Source organism: Oncorhynchus masou, chromosome 8, assembly GCF_036934945.1.
Source record: "Oncorhynchus masou masou isolate Uvic2021 chromosome 8, UVic_Omas_1.1, whole genome shotgun sequence".
NCBI lineage: Eukaryota > Metazoa > Chordata > Actinopteri > Salmoniformes > Salmonidae > Oncorhynchus > Oncorhynchus masou.
The window spans coordinates 31134511-31154820 of NC_088219.1; the positions used below are offsets into that span (position 1 = coordinate 31134511).

Below are 20310 nucleotides of genomic sequence, written 5' to 3' on the forward strand. Positions count from 1 at the left end.
AAAACAGCAGATATCTCATACAAAGGTGGCGGTTGCCCTTTCACTGGCACTTTTTGGGGTATTTTCTCTTTCCTTCAGTTTTTGTTTGTCAGATGCAAGCAGCAGCAAAATGAATTATTTGTATTATTCTTAGTGTAATCTGCAAATATTTTCACCATATACTTATATACCATCGAGAATATATATATATATATCCAAACCTGAGAAATACATGCATTTTTAGTTAGTTTGTGCTTTAAGAGATCCTCTGTTCTTGTTTTCCCTTGAGAGAGGATTGTGAAGGGAAACATTGGATGGGTTCTGAGTGACGAGAGGGATGGACGGTCATGAAAAAATAAAGGGAAAGTGAAAGATGGGAATAATTAGTGTAGTCGATGAACACAGTGAAACGTGCCTCTTTGTAGAAAGGTTTTGGTCAAATATTTCATACATTTTTTAAAAACAAAGTTATTTTAAAGGAATGGTCTGATTAGGTACGATTTAGAGTTTAACTAAAAAAAGGAGAACAACTGGTTATGTCCAAATACTCCTAAATAGCTGCTTTCATTTCTCTCATAAGGTAATCACAGATATATTTGGTTAGTGAAAGCATTAATATGCCAACCACACCACCGGATGATCCCACACTTCACTTATGGGGGCTGACATATTTATTTCACCTTGCAGGTTGGTCAGTGGTGACCTTAAAAAGAAAAAGGAGGGAATAAGGGAGGAAAGACAACATTATACACTAATTGGACATGGATTTTGGATAAATTAATGCGGTTTAAATCATAAGGTAATATCTCTTGAGACTAGAAGCGAGGCACTTGTTGGACTCAAAACTACATGTTTTTCTGGAAAAGAGGTAAGGAGAAATATCCCATGACAAAGACGAGAAGGAACATGCTTCATAACAGACAGAATGGATAGAAGGATGAGACGCAGAGAGCTGGAAATGACAGAGTATACAATAATGATGATAATACATCTATGTTCGTAAACTGTTATGCCAGTGAGAGGGTTCCCATGTTAAAACTAAGAGTGCAAAATGAGAAACAGGAAAACAATTCAACTAAAAACCATTTCATTTCATTGCAGTTTGTCCACTACGTCACAGCATAGGGGAATAAGGGAAAATTGCATTGAATGGAATGTAACCAAGATATCCACAGCACCACATGAGAAGAGCAGGCCAGACAGCTCAGCTCGGGACAGTAAACATAGCACAGCCGGCTCGGGGAGAGATCAAACAGCAGGGCTTTTTTGTTTAATTTCTTCAGGAAAAATACAACTGCATGCGGAGCATTCCCATTTAAAACAACGCAAAAATGAGGTAAATCATTTTTTGTTATTTCTAAATAAATTGATTAAATTGCAAAAAAACAAACTATATCAAATTAAATATGTACCCATGATATCTACAGTTAGTAATAAATTATGATTGTTAAATACTTAAGGCATCTCAACTGACAACACCCTGTGTAAACTATCAAAATATCCCATAGAAAACTCCACTAAAGGAGGAGGCAGTATCAACACTGGCAGTGCACAGGTCAGTAAGGGTCTGTCCCAATCCTTCACAACTAAGTCCACAGGACAATTCAATTTTTCCTAATGCTTCAGTACTTCAATACAGTCCACAATGCATATGACAGATAGGTTCTTAAGGATTGGCACAGCTATGTACTGTTTATGCACATTGACTTGTCAGGATCAAAAGGGAAACATAAAATATCAACATTTAAATCCTTCATTTTTAATTTATTTATTTTTACAATAAAAAGTGTTCTATGACCCTTATTTTGCCCCCCCCCCCCGTCCGTGTGCACTGTGGATACTGCCCCCATCACACAACATTCTACATTGTTGTTCTAGCAATACAGCATAGAAACCAGCATAGCAACAACGAGGGGAGATCTGTCACACAAAAACACAAGTTCAACAACTAAGCTCCTCACTCGGTCCAAAACATTGCGTGTTTATATACCTAAATATACAGAAACCAACGCAAATGCAATACCAAAGAAAGAGGTTGTTGCTATATCTATCATCACATGTGCTTGTTCTTTAGGCAATAAGGTAAACGTCACAATAGGATTCCATTTTGTTTGCCACCAAAAATGGGCAGGATGAACACACGCTACAGGTCAGGGACAGCCACTGACATGGTGCTCAGTTCTTTTTTCTTTGTTAGTGTTGAGAAAGATAGTCACAGCTCAGATTAACTAAGTCATGCACAGACAACCCCCTCCCCTCCCCTTATAATTTTTTTGTATGCTAACACAACAGCCCAAGCCAACATTGAAACATGCATTTCACTACACTGCTCAGCCATAACGTCTGCGCCAGTAGGGGATGGCACAGAGTCGCTGTTTCCAGGGCAGCTAACCCTCCTGCATACCCAGAATGCCCCACACCTCACCCAGTCACTGCAGGGTATGATGGGGGATTGGGTCTTACTACATTTCTTTTTTGCATTTTTTAAAAGTCCTTATTTGGCTTTGTATTCTACAAGCACTCCAATCAAACCACCGTTAATCTAACTTCTATATTCCCCTTTAACCCTTGATACACACTTGAACCCGCACTTTAAGTTTGTCACGCATGATCACGCATTGGTTAAATACACACTGAAACCCACACACTGGGGCAGAACACACACATTAACCCGTGCTGCAGCAGGTCAAGCGATACCATAACTCTTTTGGTGAAACACTCACTAACCTGTGTATTTACTCAAACACACGCCAACCCATGCATTGGGGCAGGCCGACATGGCAGCGGTGAAATAGTCGTATTATGTCCCAACACTGATGACAGCATCAGTCCCAAGCAAATGTACAACTACTGTATTGCTGTGTCTGATACTGCTACTGTACTACCACAAATGATCTGTAGGCAAACATGGCGACAGGGCTTTTACGTGATTGATTTAGATTCCTGTTGTGGCAGAATAAGCAAGGTGTGTGTGTGTGTGTGTGACCAGCTGGCAAGTGGGGTAGTGTGTTTTTCACTCAGTACATTAATGTCATGGCTTTAAGAACATGCTACAAAGACACAGGAAACAGGACACACACCTGCCTCCACTACCTACAACAACACGACGGCAACAACACCCCACCTCCAGCAAGCAACTAGTAAACCCTGTGTGTGTGTGTGTGTGTATGTGTGTGTGTGTGTGTGTGTCTTTTTGCCGGGGATGTGCTTTTATTGAGAGAGAGAGAGAGAGAGAGAGAGAGAAAGAGAGAGAGACTCCATTCTCTCGTGCAGTAAGTAATCCTGGATTGGCTCAGTAAAGCGTGAGTCAGAGGGTGATGTCACATGACGTCTGGAGACATTTGGCAAGCACCCGTGTGAGGAGGGACCAGGGCCTGGGTGGATGGGAGCAGGAAACACACCAGGGTGATTGACAGCAGCCGGGCCGTCAGGCTTCACCCCCGGGCCATCAGCTGTCAGGATGGAGCTGCGTCTCGATGTCCACGCGGCAGATTGGACACTTTCTGCTGGTCGCCAGCCACTGGTCCACACAGCCCTGGTGGAAGAGGTGCATGCAGGGTAACCGCCTGGACGGGTGAGGGGGAGATAAGGAGGAAGATAAATCGTCTGGTCATCAATTCACATATATTGAAAGAAAGAAATATATGGTATACACATCACAATGGTTCAGGATATTTTATATGCTCCCAAAGGTTATTGATTGACGAGACGCAGAAATGGACACAACAAATCACCTTTGGGAGCATATCAGTTGCAGCCTACTCATTATTCAGAGGGTCCTGACAGTCATTACCTGACATCCTCTGCGTCCTCCAGCATCGACAGGCAGATGGTACATTTCTCATCCACGTCAGTCTCCTCGTCTTTCTCACCAATCTTCATTTCCAGAGGCTTCCTCTGTGGACCAATCGAATGACATATCCAGACTATAATCAAATGGGGTCATCAGTGCTCAAGAGTTTTTAAAAAGAGACAAAAGGCTTCAGAAGTAAGCGACATTACTTTAAAAAAATATAGATGGTTTTTTTTTTTACTTTGTTTGTATACAGCACCATAATCATACCACACAGAATGCTAACCTGTGCTTGTGTATCTATGATGATTTGGAATCATGCTTTAGTGGTGAGGTAGGCCTGTCTGAGACTTGTAAAGCCCACAGACCTTGAGGATGTCTTCTTGGTCTAAGACATTTGCAATATAGCTCCACTTCTGTGTATACTTGTAGCTGAAAGAGCTGCCTCCTCACCTTCTTGTATTTGTGTGGGAAGGTGAATCTCTCTATGGTGGTCTGAACTGCTCCTCTACTGACACTTCCCAGCCTGTCTTCAAGCTGCAACAGCTCCTAGGGCACAGGAGAACAAGGCTTTAGACAGAACTTCACTAGGCATTTGCAATTACAAGTCCACTGGTAACGGGATATAGAACAGATAAGGCATTGCCGTTAAGCTAAATTGTTAAACATGTATAGTACACATTAGAGGTCGACCGATTAATCGGAATGGCTGATTAATTAGGGCCAATTTAAAGTTTTCATAACAATCGGAAACCGGTACTTGAAAAGAAGGTCGACGACATCCGATCCTCGTTTGCTAAGTCAAACGATACCGCTGATTCTGCTCACACTGCCCTACCCTGTGCTCTGACCTCTTTCTCCCCTCTCTCTCCAGATGAAATCTCGCTTCTTGTGACGGCCGGCCGCCCAACAACCTGCCCGCTTGACCCTATCCCCTCCTCTCTTCTCCAGACCATTTCCGGAGACCTTCTCCCTTACCTCACCTCGCTCATCAACTCATCCCTGACCGCTGGCTACGTCCCTTCCGTCTTCAAGAGAGCGAGAGTTTCACCCCTTCTGAAAAAACCTACACTCGATCCCTCCGATGTCAACAACTACAGACCAGTATCCCTTCTTTCTTTTCTCTCCAAAACTCTTGAACGTGCCGTCCTTGGCCAGCTCTCCCGCTATCTCTCTCAGAATGACCTTCTTGATCCAAATCAGTCAGGTTTCAAGACTAGTCATTCAACCGAGACTGCTCTTCTCTGTATCACGGAGGCGCTCCGCACTGCTAAAGCTAACTCTCTCTCTTCTGCTCTCATCCTTCTAGACCTATCGGCTGCCTTCGATACTGTGAACCATCAGATCCTCCTCTCCACCCTCTCCGAGTTGGGCATCTCCGGCGCGGCCCACGCTTGGATTGCGTCCTACCTGACAGGTCGCTCCTACCAGGTGGCGTGGCGAGAATCTGTCTCCTCGCCACGTGCTCTCACCACTGGTGTCCCCCAGGGCTCTGTTCTAGGCCCTCTCCTATTCTCGCTATACACCAAGTCACTTGGCTCTGTCATAACCTCACATGGTCTCTCCTATCATTGCTATGCAGACGACACACAATTAATCTTCTCCTTTCCCCCTTCTGATGACCAGGTGGCGAATCGCATCTCTGCATGTCAGGCAGACATATCAGTATGGATGACGGATCACCACCTCAAGCTGAACCTCGGCAAGACGGAGCTGCTCTTCCTCCCGGGGAAGGACTGCCCGTTCCATGATCTCGCCATCACGGTTGACAACTCCATTGTGTCCTCCTCCCAGAGCGCTAAGAACCTTGGCGTGATCCTGGACAACACCCTGTCGTTCTCAACTAACATCAAGGCGGTGGCCTGTTCCTGTAGGTTCATGCTCTACAACATCCGCAGAGTACGACCCTGCCTCACACAGGAAGCGGCGCAGGTCCTAATCCAGGCACTTGTCATCTCCCGTCTGGATTACTGCAACTCGCTGTTGGCTGGGCTCCCTGCCTGTGCCATTAAACCCCTACAACTCATCCAGAACGCCGCAGCCCGTCTGGTGTTCAACCTTCCCAAGTTCTCTCACGTCACCCCGCTCCTCCGCTCTCTCCACTGGCTTCCAGTTGAAGCTCGCATCCGCTACAAGACCATGGTGCTTGCCTACGGAGCTGTGAGGGGAACGGCACCGCAGTACCTCCAGGCTCTGATCAGGCCCTACACCCAAACAAGGGCACTGCGTTCATCCACCTCTGGCCTGCTCGCCTCCCTACCACTGAGGAAGCACAGTTCCCACTCAGCCCAGTCAAAACTGTTCGCTGCTCTGGCCCCCCAATGGTGGAACAAACTCCCTCACGATGCCAGGACAGCGGAGTCAATCACCACCTCCCGGAGACACCTGAAACCCCACCTCTTTAAGGAATACCTAGGATAGGATAAAGTAATCCTTCTCACCCCCCCCCCCCCTTAAATGATTTAGATGCACTATTGTAAAGTGGCTGTTCCACTAGGAACGGTGGGTTAACTGCCTTGTTCAGGGGCAGAATGACAGATGTTTACCTTGTCAACTCGGGGATTCAATCTTGCAACATTACAGTTAACTAGTCCAACGCTCTAACCACCTGATTAGATTGCACTCCACGAGGAGACTGCCTGTTACGCGAATGCAGTAAGAAGCCAAAGTAAGTTGCTAGCTAACATTAAACTTATCTTATAAAAAACAATCAATCAATCATAATCACTAGCGCATGGTTGATGATATTACTAGTTTATCTAGCGTGTCCTGCGTTGCATATAATCGATGCGGTGCGTATTCGCGAAAAAGGACTGTCTTGCTCCAATGTGTACCTAACCATAAACATCAATGCTTTTCTTAAAATCAATACACAAGTATATATTTTTAAACCTGCATATTTAGTTAAAATTGCCTGCTAACCTGGCTCGTTGCGAACTCTGTGAAGACTATTCCGAACAAAAGCGCATTTGCGAAAAAACCACAATCGTTGCACGACTGTACCTAACCATAAACATCAATGCTTTTCTTAAAATCAATACACAGAAGTATATATTTTAAAACCTGCATATTTTGCTAAAAGAAATCCAGGTGAGCAGGCAATATTAACCAGGTGAAATTGTGTCACTTCTCTTGCGTTCATTGCATGCAGAGTCAGGGTATATGCAACAGTTTGGGCCGCCTAATTTGCCAGAATTTTACGTAATTATGACATGACATTGAAGGTTGTGCAATGAAACAGGAATATTTAGACTTATGGATGCTACCCATTAGATGAAATACGGAACGATATTTCACTGAAAGAAAAAACGTCTTGTTTTCGAGATGATAGTTTCCGGATTCAACCATATTAATGACCTAAGGCTCGTATTTCTGTGTGTTATTATGTTATAATTAAGTCTATGATTTGATAGAGCAGTCTGACTGAGCGATGGTAGGCATCAGCAGGCTCGTAAGCATTCATTCAAACGGCACTTTCGTGCGTTTTGCCAGCAGCTCGTCGCTGTGCTTCAAGCATTGAGCTGTTTATGACTTCAAGCCTATCAACTCCCGAGATTAACGCTGTTTCGAGGGAGGCTGTTGTCGATGTGTTCCAGGTAGGGGCGAGGAGAGGGATGGAAGCTATGCTGTACACTGGCAATACTAAAGTGCCTATAAGAACATCCAATAGTCAAAGGTATATGAAATACAAATCGTATAGAGAGAAATTGTTCTATAATTCCTATAATAACTACAACCTAAAACTTCTTACCTGGGAATATTGAAGACTCCTGTTAAAAGGAACCACTGGCTTTCATATGTTCTCATGTTCTGAGCAAGGAATTTAAACGTTAGCTTTTTTACATGGCACATATTGCACTTTTACTTTCTTCTCCAACACTTTGTTTTTGTATTATTTAAACCAAATTGAACATGTTTCATTTTATTTGAGGCTAAATTGATTTTGTTGTATTATATTAAGTTATAATAAGTGTTCATTTAGTATTGTAATTGTCATTATTACAAATAAGTAAAAAAATCGGCAGATTAATCGGTATCGGCTTTTTTTGGGGTCCTCCAATAATCGGTATCGGTGTTGAAAATCATAATCGGTCGACCTCTAGTACACATGTATAACACTAGTAACAACAGATATAGAATACAGCTATAGGTAAAACAGAATATGGTAGGATACATCTAGAGATGGACGTTTACCTCATAGCTCTCTCGTACAGCCGAAGCGTGGCGTGAGGGGTTGAGGCTCTGTAGAGCCAGCAGGTGTAGCTGGGGGTATGGATAGTTTCTGATCTCGTGTACAACCTGTCAAAAAAAAACACACAAAACACTTTAGTCATTCACAGAACATCATAAGATATGACCGAAACATATAGCACGGGACAGAAGTCAAGCAAAAACCTAAACCGAATAAAACAGTGAGACAGACACCAAACAAAAGATGTTAACAGAGACAGACAGACAAACCACCAACATAGACCCCAAAACAGGCAGCACAAAGTCAAAAAAAAAAGCTAAAGCATAGATCTACAAAGACACTGAACAATAAAGATAGACATAAAACAACAACAAAGCAGAGACAGACCAAAACAGCCAAGTCATTGATGTACCACTTGAGTAGAAGTCGTGTTCCTGGGAAAGTGGTGCATTCTGGGGGATGCCGCCAGGTAATGCTGATAGTGCTGTGGAAGCTGCTGGAGCTGGTACTGATGGTGAGAAAGGCCAGCGTCCACACTGAGGTCCCTACGAACAGAGGGACAGTGAGCGACCTCGATTAACATCAACACAGAATATGAAGGCGTTTACAGACAGGCTGCGATAAATAGCAATTGAACCGCAAGAACATCTGCCTACTGTTTGTAGAGACCAGGTCCCGGTTGTTGTCAGCTCGAATGTTGTCATTAAAACATTGCTTGATTGGTTGACAAGATTAACTCTGCTCATTGGTCAACCATGCACAGCGGCCGCTCAATACTTCAGCTAATTTCATATTTTGGCACCTCGAGCACCGGGCTAGCAGCGCAGCTCATGGTAGCGAACCGCTTCTGTAAAATGCCTGATGAACAATTATCAAATCAAACTTTATCGGTCGCATATGTACTATATGAGTGAGAGAAAATAGATTGTATTCACTTGGCTGAATGACAGAGATAAATATAAAAAGTGCTCATGTTACTAGCTCCTTACAATGCAGTAAAATGTCAAACACTTAAAATGTAAAGTGAAAGAAAATAAAAAAAATAAAAAAAATAAATCAAGAACGGCAGGACAGTTGAGCTATGATCTATGGTCAGTTTAGCATTTACCGCCCAAATTGTTAAGGTTGTGATTTGGAATGGGTATGCTAATAATAGATCCGTTCTTATGAGTAACTACCCAAAGCCATAAACACTCCCGAGGTGCTCCCTTACATGCAGGTGGAGAGACACCTAAATCAACAAACACACTAATGCCTGACAGACGCGGCAGTGGAACAATGACTTAACGTCTCCATGGTTCCCGGTTTAATTTCAAACAGTGACTCACCAGTCTGTGCCCTCGGCCAGGTAACGCGGCTGCTGGCTGATTGGCTGGGGGACGTGGAGGGGAGGGGTGTAGTCATACCCCGAGCGGAGCCTGTGAGGGTTCAGAGGAACGCGCTCCTGTGTTCGCCTGCACCGAGGAGGCATTTACATCCATTAGCATTTGGAAATTGGAGGGGCTATAGTGCTCTAATGTCTGTTCGTGTGTGTGAGAGAGAGCGAGAAAGAAGGATCGATAAAGTGTATCAAAGTGTGTGTCTTTATGAGCATCCAAGAGTGTGTTTAACTGAGCATGTCAAAGTGTCTTGGAGAGTGAGCTTAAAAAAGTGTGTGGTCATACCGGGAGTGTGGGAGGATCCTGCGGTGCTGCGCCTCTAGAAGCTGCTGCTGGATGAGGTATTGCTGGTGTAAGGACTGAGGTAGAAAAGGAGGCCCCTGGACGTCCTGGAACTGAGGGGGCCGGCAGGGCCGGAGGTTGGTGGGGGGCTGGGGACAGGTGAGGGGCCAGGCCAGTCTGGGGGGGCTGGCTGGCATGGCCCAGGGGGAACTCTGCTGAGATGGGAGCCTGGGGGGCCGCCAGGTTAAAATGTCGGCAGGAGGTAGCATGGCTGTGCTGATGCCTGGTGAAGTGTGCTCCTGCGGGAGACAAGCGCACCCAATCAGGATTTAGAGGAAGTAGGCCTCAACCAATCAAGACAAGACCGAAAAGGCACTCAGCCAATCAGACGATAGAGAATCACACCCACCCTGAGAATAGACAGACAGAGTGATCAACCAAGACAAGAGAACACTCACCCAATCAAAGAAGACGCCAGAGAGAGTAGAAAGATTGAATGATCACACCAATCACAGACAGACAGTGAACAGCCAAACAGATAGAGGGAGTCAGTCACACTCAATTAAACATCACACAGAACATTTTACATTACAGTTTAGTCATTAAGCAGATGCTATTATCCAGAGCGACTTACATAAGCAATTATAGTTAAGTGTATTACTCAAGTCACATCAAAACAGATCTTTCACCTAATTGGCTCGGGGGATTTGAACCAGCGACATTTCAGTTACTGTCCCAATGCTCTTAACCGCTAGGCTACCTGCCGGCCACAGACGGCAGGTAGCACAATCACACAAAATCAGACAAACAATCTGACAACAGACAGGAGACGTACAAATCATTCTCAGACAGAAACCAAAACCACGCACAGAGTTTTAACCAACACAATCGTAAAAACACATTCAGAAACAAACTGACAACACACACACACACGAGATCACTCACACACAGTCATACAGACCAGGAAAACAGAAAGTGACCTCACCCAGGAAGAAAACACAAAACAGATGAAAGAGCAGATGAAGAACAGACAAAGTGGAGCGACGTCTAACCTCCAGAGAGAGCCAAACTATTCAGCTCATATCCTGCCGTTCTACAGAGTCAGCTGGGAGTGAAGGGGTTCATTGGGCACCGACCGACTGGCCTTTAGTTTGATTTGGACTTCAAGCAGGCCTCTGATAATATCAGCTAAGTTTGATTTCAAGGTTTGATGAGGACTTTTGCTTAAGTAGGTTTGTATAAAAGTTATAAATAAAAGTACCCTGGGTTTAATTGCACCATGAATGAACACATATTTTCATATGGTACGGAGTTCTAGTGTATGAGAATGTTTAACGTGATATGGCGGTACATATTTTCAACGTTCAACATGCTACTTATTCACAAGGAAAACAGCCACTCTCTACCTGCCTCTCCAGCTGTGAGATGTAACTGCAGTATTACCATCAGACCTCTGAACACTAGGCCTATAGGCCTCTCTCATTATGGAGCCTGGCATTATGGGATCAACTGATAGATCCACCAGCCACTTGGGGTGCGACTCAATAGTCTAAAGTGGGGTCCTCATCTTGTCTCATTTTCTTATATCTTCGCTGATCTGGAAAGACAAGGCAGGTGAACACAACATGGCAGATAGACATGCCAAAATTGCTTTCACGTGTCCAGGGTTGCCAGTTTCCCGATGGAACTTAAGCTTACAAGTTTTTAATGACGCATCTTTCCTACAAAGGCCTGAAGACATAACAATCGTTCCCCAAAACACCACAAAGAAAGGTTGCTAAGTGCGTGGTTGGAGGGTGTTTCTATACTGATAAGATCGAAAGAAAGGAAATAATAGCTTAACAGACAGATCAGCTCCTGGAGAGATATTACCACCTACGGCTGCATATATTGAGGTGGCTTTTTTGCTTACCCCCCAAAAATTCACAAAATCACCTACTTGGCACATCATTGCCCACATTTTAGGCTACACATCATGAAATATATTGAGACAAATTACAGAAAGTAGCCTACAAGTAGCAAAATAAAACACAATTAAACATTAAATGTATTTCAATATGATTGAATAAATAGGCTTATAGACTACTGTTTATATTTTAAATGTCGCTTGTTTGTATCAATTGCAAAGACAGTGGCAACTTTGTATTTGTAGTCAACTTTACTCTGAAGTTATCGGCAGTCAGAGACGGATAACCTAAGTGATTCTATGTTTAGCGGACATCTGTGTATGAAGTCATGCGGGAGGGCATTTAAAAATATTTTTTTTACGCATTTAGCGCTCTTCAAGTGGTCTGAGGCAGGCGTTAGATTACGAGCGTTTAAGTGCAACGTTAATAACAATGGTTTTGGAAAACAGCTCGGAGATTTAACGACGCTCCAACGAAGGTTCTAATGAAGAACTTAAGATCCTTTTGGGAAACCGTCCTTCACACAGATCTGAAAGAGAACTGGGCTAGAAGGACACAAGAGGAAGCCAATACAGACAATTAGACTATTGAGGTGCAGACCTGTAGCTAATCCTACACTTCCATCTGAGGCAAACTGCTGCTGATATATTCCCCACGTATCACCCCCGGGTTAATGCCGCCTCTCGGTCTGTCTCTCTGTTCCTCAAAGGAGGAGTTGTGAAGCGCTGGCCAACCTGCTGAATCAGCACACTGCTGGGTCGCAGCCAAACAATCAATATCCATTACACACAGAAGGGAGGTGAGGAGGGGGAGGCAGCTGCTCCTTCAGCCCCCGTTATAGCCCCCCAACTGTCTGAGCCGGGGAGCAGACTCCAAGGTCTGGGACTCCAAGGCCTAGTTTATTCAGCAAGCAGGTTATTCCTCACAAAACAAGAACAAAAAAGCCAAAATATATTTTTTAAATGTACTCCATAGAAGGGTCCTTCGGAGGAAGGATAGTTGACATATGTTCAACTTGTATATGCCTGTAGAGTATATTATGATCAACAATGTATTGAAAAAATAGCCAAATGAAAAATGGTATATTTTCAATATTCATGTTATTTTACAATATTCATAAATGAACATAAGAAAATTGTGATTGAAATCAAAATACTACTTAGATTACAGAGCAAGCGGAAAAGCTTCATATGACAACAATTCTTGCTTTGTAGCACCTACCAGATGAAACACTATGGAGTCTTAAAGGAGGCCAGAGCAAGGCCAAAATGTCACAAATACTTCAATTAATTATTTCTCAATTAAGCTTTAAGATGCAACATGTAAAATGTATGTCAACAATCCTTCCTCCAAAGGACCCTTCTATGGAATACATTGTGAAAATCCCCAAAGTCATGTTCTTTTTTTGTTATAGTTTCGTGAGGAATCACCCAAGCTGTGTGCTTTGACTATTATTGTGATAATAAAACGATACTACTGACCTCCATAAATGATAAAGAATGGCTCATAAAACAGCTATGCAACTTCGTTCTAATTTGATGCAGAGACGAGGGTTTAATCATTACCTTTACTGTTCAGAGGGGAATTTCAAGTAGCACTGCCTCTGTAATGATTATGATAAGCAGAGGTGTACTTGATACTTTTAGTTGATAGTTGAATCACATTGTGTAACCAATTCAAGTGACAAATGTATTTATCTGATACAGTGGTCGGACTATTTAAATTACAACCCGAAAAGGTTACTTCAGATCAACTCAAAATTGTATAACCCCCCCTCTACATCATAGCCTACATAATTCAAAGCAGTTTGGATGTTCTAGTCACAAACTAAGATGACATATTCTGCTTGGTTGTTCTTTTGCTACAGTATATATTGCCCTGAGACACAGGAAACCCAGTGAACCTCAGCCATAATTGTGTTGGCTGGCTGAGGAAGTAGAGCGGAAAAAAACTTTTGGCTTCTGGCTTTGGTGGAAGAGGATGCCATTTCAAAGCATTTTACATCCGTTCTGACGGAATGCTTTACATTTATGTTATTTTACAATATTCATAAATGTAAGAAAATTGGGATTGAAATCCAAATGCTACTTATATTACAGAACTCAATAACAAACGGTTAAACTGACCCCAGTAACAAAGGAGAAACATGATCATACATTTTATTAGATTTGGATATAACAATATCTCATAGTGGATGTGTCCTATGATGACAGGGTTGTCTCCAGTATTTTTTAACAAGGTGTTGCTACTGAGAACATGGACTCAAAACATTGTTTCATTTTTGAACACCTGTCACAAGGTGTGCGAGCACCCCACTTACATTCCTTGGAGAGAACCCTTGATGATTCTAATCATAAATGGACCATGAAATAGCCTACTAAATACACCTTACTTGGCACACATTGCACCACTGACAGACTGAGCAGCATACAGCCTCTATAGCCTATTATTGACTGTCTGTCTGCTCATACCTCTGTACTGAGCTCAGGCTGCAAATCTCCTGACTGGTGCATATCTGTGCTCAGACCCTCCAGAGCTGCACACACACACCCAGCCCCTCCCTCATGGTGCGGCTGCGGCATAGCTCCCCCTCTTGACTGACAAGCCTGTAGTCCTGCCCATACATGAATGCAGCAGTCTGACGTCCAACCCAGCTGTCTCTGCAGCTTTATAATCACTGCTACTACTCCCCCCAACATAATCCCCATCTACACTACACACCCCATTTCCTCGGCAGCATAAGCATCCCATTACTTTACAGTGCACAAATAGAGGGGTGAAGAGGTAATGTGTAGGCTAATCAGTGCAGTAGCTATCAACCAATCATGAAGGATTTAGTACCTAGGTCTATCTGATGTAATGGCATGTAATCTGCCCAAGTGCAGGGTTTAGTAGGAAATTGGAAACTGGTTTGAGGGGGTAGCTAAGAAACACCTTGTTTTACATATAAATAACCCTAAGTATCAAAAGATTCATAACTCATTATGGCTGTAGGTGTCCGGTGCATTCTAAAGTATAGTAAGATAAGGTGCACATATCAATTCTAGTGATTTGTGCATTATTTCATCACATGATTAGAATACACATGTAAAGTCTAAAGTGGCTGCTTGCATGGAACACTACAGTAGGATTGAATAATTTGTAATTGACTGCCGAATATGACCTTGTAAGCGTTTGAAGAGCAAGGCGGTGACAATAACCTTTACCTGTAGGTAGGAAGGCAATAAACCTTCATTTCTTGTACCAAAGATATCTGGCTGTCTTAGAAAGCCTCTTTTCCCAAAAACATGAGATATTCATTAAACGAGGGCAGTTGACTATGCACGAAAAGTGCTCTGCACCATCATTGCAGACTTTTATTGAATTGGTCATGTGTATACCAAATTTAACACAATCTAGCCTAAATTTATATCAACAAATAGGCCTAGCCAACATAAAAGCGGTTTACCTTTTCCTTGTACAAATATTTGCCCATTTTCAAATTGCACTTAAATCAGATCCAACTTCGTCTGTGTATAAAACTGATACAACCTCAGAAGTCTGCTTAAGACATTATCCAAAAGGTAAAACAAGGCAACTCAGAGATGTTATGCTTTTGTCACAGATTTATACCGACTTAGGGTTGATGTAATGTCCTTTACTGCGAAGTGTATTGAGCTGTCTTTTACTGCAAAGCGTATTGAGCTGTCTTTTACTGCAAAGTGTATTGAGCTGTTCAAATGCATTTTAAATACAGTATCATTCATTGTATAAAGTTGTTTTGCTAATTGAGTTCAGTTTGATGCTGATTGATCTAGCTCACCTGAACAGCTAGGTGTCATTCCATATTGAAGCAGGACAGAATTATGCATCTAAGTGTATATGTCAAGGTAAAGACATCACTTGTTCCTTGCGCTGTAGTGTTGTCAAAGTAAAAGTTTCACTTGCTAGTTTTGAGATACAGGCAAGTCTATTTGCTAGTTTATATAGCAAATATAACAATTCAAATGCTTTATGTTGACCAAATCCGTCTATACAGCTATTGAATGGCTGGTGCCACGTGTCAAAACTCTATTGAAGAACACCAAAGTAAACAGAACCGGCATAACCTCCATAGCATTTAAATCAGTGTTTTATGTTGGGTGTCATGTAGAGGAACTTCAAGGTGTGTAATTCAGCCTCATAACAACACTCAACCTCCCGTCCTGGTCAGTTTCTGAAAGACACTAATTCAAGATTCATTATTTTGCAAAAGATTCAACGCCAAATTCATCCGTTGCGTGCGACATATGGTGCATATATACGGAATAACACTTTTGTAACCAGATTACAACAATCTTTAAAAAACAAACCGAGACTGGCAAAAAAGGGTGAAAGAAACAGATTTTGCTCACTATTACTACTACAGTAAACAACCAATGTTTTACAGCTGACAAGAGTCAAATACAGATGGAATGTGTATTGATTGGGGGGGTGACTATGGTTCCAACATTAATCCCTGCCTCCCATGTCTCAGTCAAAATGTATTTTCCCAGTAGGACCAAGTGATTTGACTGTCCCTAATCCTATGATTGGGAGTGGGGGGAGAGCAGCACCTTGAAGTGCCTCCGCAAGAGAGAGATGAGAGCACAGAGAGGGGGGGGGCCTGCCTTAGTGATGGCACGGTGGTGGGGACACACACACATGGAAATCAGCAAAAAGCACACTGAAGGTTAGGAAAAATACTACAAGTCTTTATTGGAAAATATTAGTATGTGTGGCACTGTGTGATAATAGTAATAATAATATAACTACATGCAAATAAAGACCAAAGGCAAGGCCTGACCATGCTCTGTAGGGTTAACAGAACAGAAGCAGCATCCAATGAGTAGATGTGTATGCTACAGCACATTTCAGTACAGCAGGGACATCTCTACACCAAGATTACGTTGGAATCTGCTGTTCAATGTGAAAACATAAAAGTAATAAAAAATGATCATGCATTAGGTTCTAATACAAGAACATAAGGTAGAGAAACCACAACCAAAGAATAAAGACATTTTGATTCTAAAAGGAGTTCTACAGCAGTGCAGGATATACACATCCTGTAAAATGGATAGCATTCTGTGGATGTGTTGAGACTGGGGAATTTAGCATAACTGTGGATCACAAAAGGAATATTAAAAAGCAAGTCTTGAAGATTCGCTGTGACAGACTAAATGGGTTTATTCAATTAGATGAGACAAGGGCTCGTACACACATATAGGATTATGGCTGGCCGTTTAGCCACCAGAACAGGTGCATGGACCATCAAAGGTGGCAATTTAGGATCATTTGGGGAAAGGGCATGCAAAATCGAATGCAGATTTATTCGCATCCAGTTGTCCAATTGGTTATTTGTGATTAGGATGATAGCATTTGGAAGGGGGAATGAATGTGATGCGTTTCAAACAGGCCACCAGGTCCAATTGACAAATGCAAGTTGGTACAATGCACCTTAGATTCAAGAGGGATGACTGGAGACAGCTATCCACAAGTTCGATCAAGCCGGGCTATAATCTAATCGAGGGGCCAAGGGGTCTAAACGTATCCACTTTACAGAAATTTACAGCAGAATGTAGTCTATCCACACTGAATGGGAGAATCACAATGACATTTTGTAGTAATAGGTCTAAGGCTACAATGGGTTATTTACTAAAGAGCAACATGACAGTTTAAATAAAGACAAAACTGTTTTCTAGAGAAGGTGTTATTCTTTAGTTTGTTACACAGAAGGATACGGTATGAGTGGGAGAACTCGGGTTTTAATGCCAATGTCGTCTTCAGATGGAAATAGGAAATGAGGAAGAAGGGGTTCACAATACAGCTAGATGCAGAGAACAGGCAGAGGCTACGGCAGACAGCAGCAGATGATCGTTAGCAACACAATGGAAGGGGACAAAGGTCTGAGAAATGCGGAATGTAGCGCCAGCCTCGATACTATGGAACAGGAAAAAAGAACACAAATAAAAGCACAATGAAATCATTGGTGCTAATGCATGTCTCAAAATGCACGTTCATATGATTATTATTACATGATTAGTATAGCCTTTTACTGCATATCGAGGATGTTACTTATTTTGGCCGCTTTGGCTAGTATGGTGTTTGCAATCGAGCGAAACAAAAGGCAATCAGTTGTGCTCGTGTTTTTCCTGAAATATATAACGTTAGCTTGATAGCTCAAAACTAGACATAGGGTTTGGTTTCGGGTTTGAGAGAAGAAAAAAACAATTTACAAAACTACGGGATAGCGTTTCTGACCGTACTATAGTTGACTAAGAAAACGCGTCACTAGACTGCAGTGCATTTTAAAACGCCGAACGTCAGCCAACCAGCTCAGATTGATTGAACGTGGCAGTCGTTTTCGGGAGTTAATTGCATAATGAAAAATGTATATAAATGAGGGATTTAGTAAGCCGATTTAAAGTACAGTCTCTGCCAATAACATTAAGCTACCTACACCAAATAGTTCGCTGAAGTCAACTAATCCCACACAGCACACACTAACACGATATTGTCACTCGCCAAAAACCAATACATAAGGATAAACAATTGATGCCACTAATGTGATGTTCGCTAACCAGCTGCTCGACCAGAGTAAATACAACAGCCAGTTAATGTATTAGTCGACGGTGTAAAACATACATTTACAGTTAGAGTACTGTAGGCCAAATTGGTAGAAACGACTCCGCTAGTTATATCCTACTGTACTGTTAGTAAGAAAATTGATTATTCTACTGATGGTCCTTGCGCGTCTATCAGCCTAATAGTCAAGGCTGGCTCAGCCAGGGTGGCCCATACCACAAACTAGCGGTGTTGGCTGGCGAGCTGCCATTTTGCGTCGTTAGTTAGCTTGACAGGATAACGTTTGGCTTTGACAATAAGAATTGCAAGCTAGAAAGGATTGCAAACATTTCGCATTCGTTAGTTACATCAGATACACAAGTTTGATTATTTCGTTTGATCCTGTTCGATTAGTTACAACCTTTAACGTTACTGCAAACCCAGATTTTAGTCGCTCGAGCGAAGTTGAGCTAGCAGGCTGGCTAGCTAAGCAGCTAACGTTAGCTGGCTGGCGAGCATTTTTAGCTTGGCCTCTGGCACTGCAGATGGCAGCTGGCTTTAATATTTACATCGTACAGGAACGAGAAAATACCTAAAACATTTACATAATAAATACATAACTTTACCTCTATTTCTTACAGAGCCAAATACGGGAAGAACCAAATATCCGACATGTACTAACACCATCCTGGGTCCTTTGTTGTATCGCTAGCCTGTGAGACAGATGGTCCATGGAAATGGTCCCTTCCAATCCCTGCACATTCAAACGGACAGGCTGCTCAGCTGCCTGGCATACAAAGACAGAACGAACCAATCAATGAACACCTCTCTTAGTAAGCCTCTTCCTGTGGCACACGGGACAGCCAATCAAATCAGCGACTTGCGTTTTGCGAATTACAAAGAGGTGGTAATGTCCGTCTTCTGGACATCTACTCAAGTCAAAATCAGGCTCAGATCCATCCAGTGTTGCATATCATTGAATTTCATTCATACCAATACACGATGCTGCTAAAAATGTACACAATATGTCACATATGTACTCCAGGACATTTTTTTGTTGAAGGCCTATTATTTGAAAGAAGGATATTGTCATGCCATGTGTCCTGGCTAGACTCTCCAGTCTGCACCACCAGAGTTAAGACAGGAGCTGAGCAAGTCTGACATGGGAACAGATGGAGAGGGGAGGTAGAGGGGGTCACTAAACTCAATCATTCTCTACTCAGTGGCAACCCTTATACAGTCTAGCCTACCCACCACTATAATCCCCTATGGTCTTGCACAAAGGACCCTGAGCTCTATACTGCACCCCCGCGGTCTGACTGTCGATGCCTTTATGGAGGTCATGCTCCAGCCACAGATATAACCTAATTTACCTTTTAGTTTCATATCATATATCATACTGAGAGACTGACCAACACTCTGACATCCCCACTATCAAATTGACCCTTTACTTAGTGTGACAAGTAATCACTACGGTCATATTGATCAAATCAGGAGAAAAGAAATGGAAAACCATTCCTATGCATTGTTGACACCAGTTGAGAGATTTGGTTAATTTTGGTACAAAATATGAATTTTCAGACACAAAGAGCGTTTACACTGATCTCGAAAGTCTGATAGCTATGTGATGGGGCTTTTATTGCCATCTTTGGATAATAAAAGGATATTCCTGCACACAGAGTAACTTCTGCATTTATTTGCAGAGTCAAGCAAGTACGTGGAGGAAATATTTGTTTAATATTGTGTGTAGGCTACGATCGTTGGTTTGTGAAATTAATTGCAAACTCAATGCAGTGACAGCTCGGTCGTCCTCCAGCAGGCAGCAGTTAGCTGAAATTAAGTCAACACCATTTTCATGCCTATGACATGGCGGGGTAGGGGAAGGTAAATGGTGACATGCAATATAAACCTGTGGATTGTTTACAACATATTGAATAACCTAGTATTTTACCATTAATTTCAAGGACTCGCTTACTGGTACTTAACGATGGTCCTTACCTCTGTGCACATTTCGTTTTGATTTCTGCTAGGACAGGGCCCTCTGGTGGTCAAGTGTGTACTCTACAATCACAGACATAATTTCAATGAAAACGGCACGAACCAACGGCTACTCAGATATCCAATCACCTTCAGAGTTCCCTAAAATACCAGAACATAACAATTTAATTTATTTTTTAGGCTAGTAATATATCTATTAGCAATTGTTCTACTCACCAA

The 20310-nt window shown here is 42.5% G+C and overlaps 1 pseudogene; it reads right to left on the reverse strand.

Moving 5' to 3' along the window:
- Positions 1-18873, reverse strand: part of LOC135544523 (E3 ubiquitin-protein ligase ARK2C-like) — a 19180-nt pseudogene extending 307 nt beyond the window's left edge.
- Positions 18874-20310: the final 1437 nt, after the last annotated feature.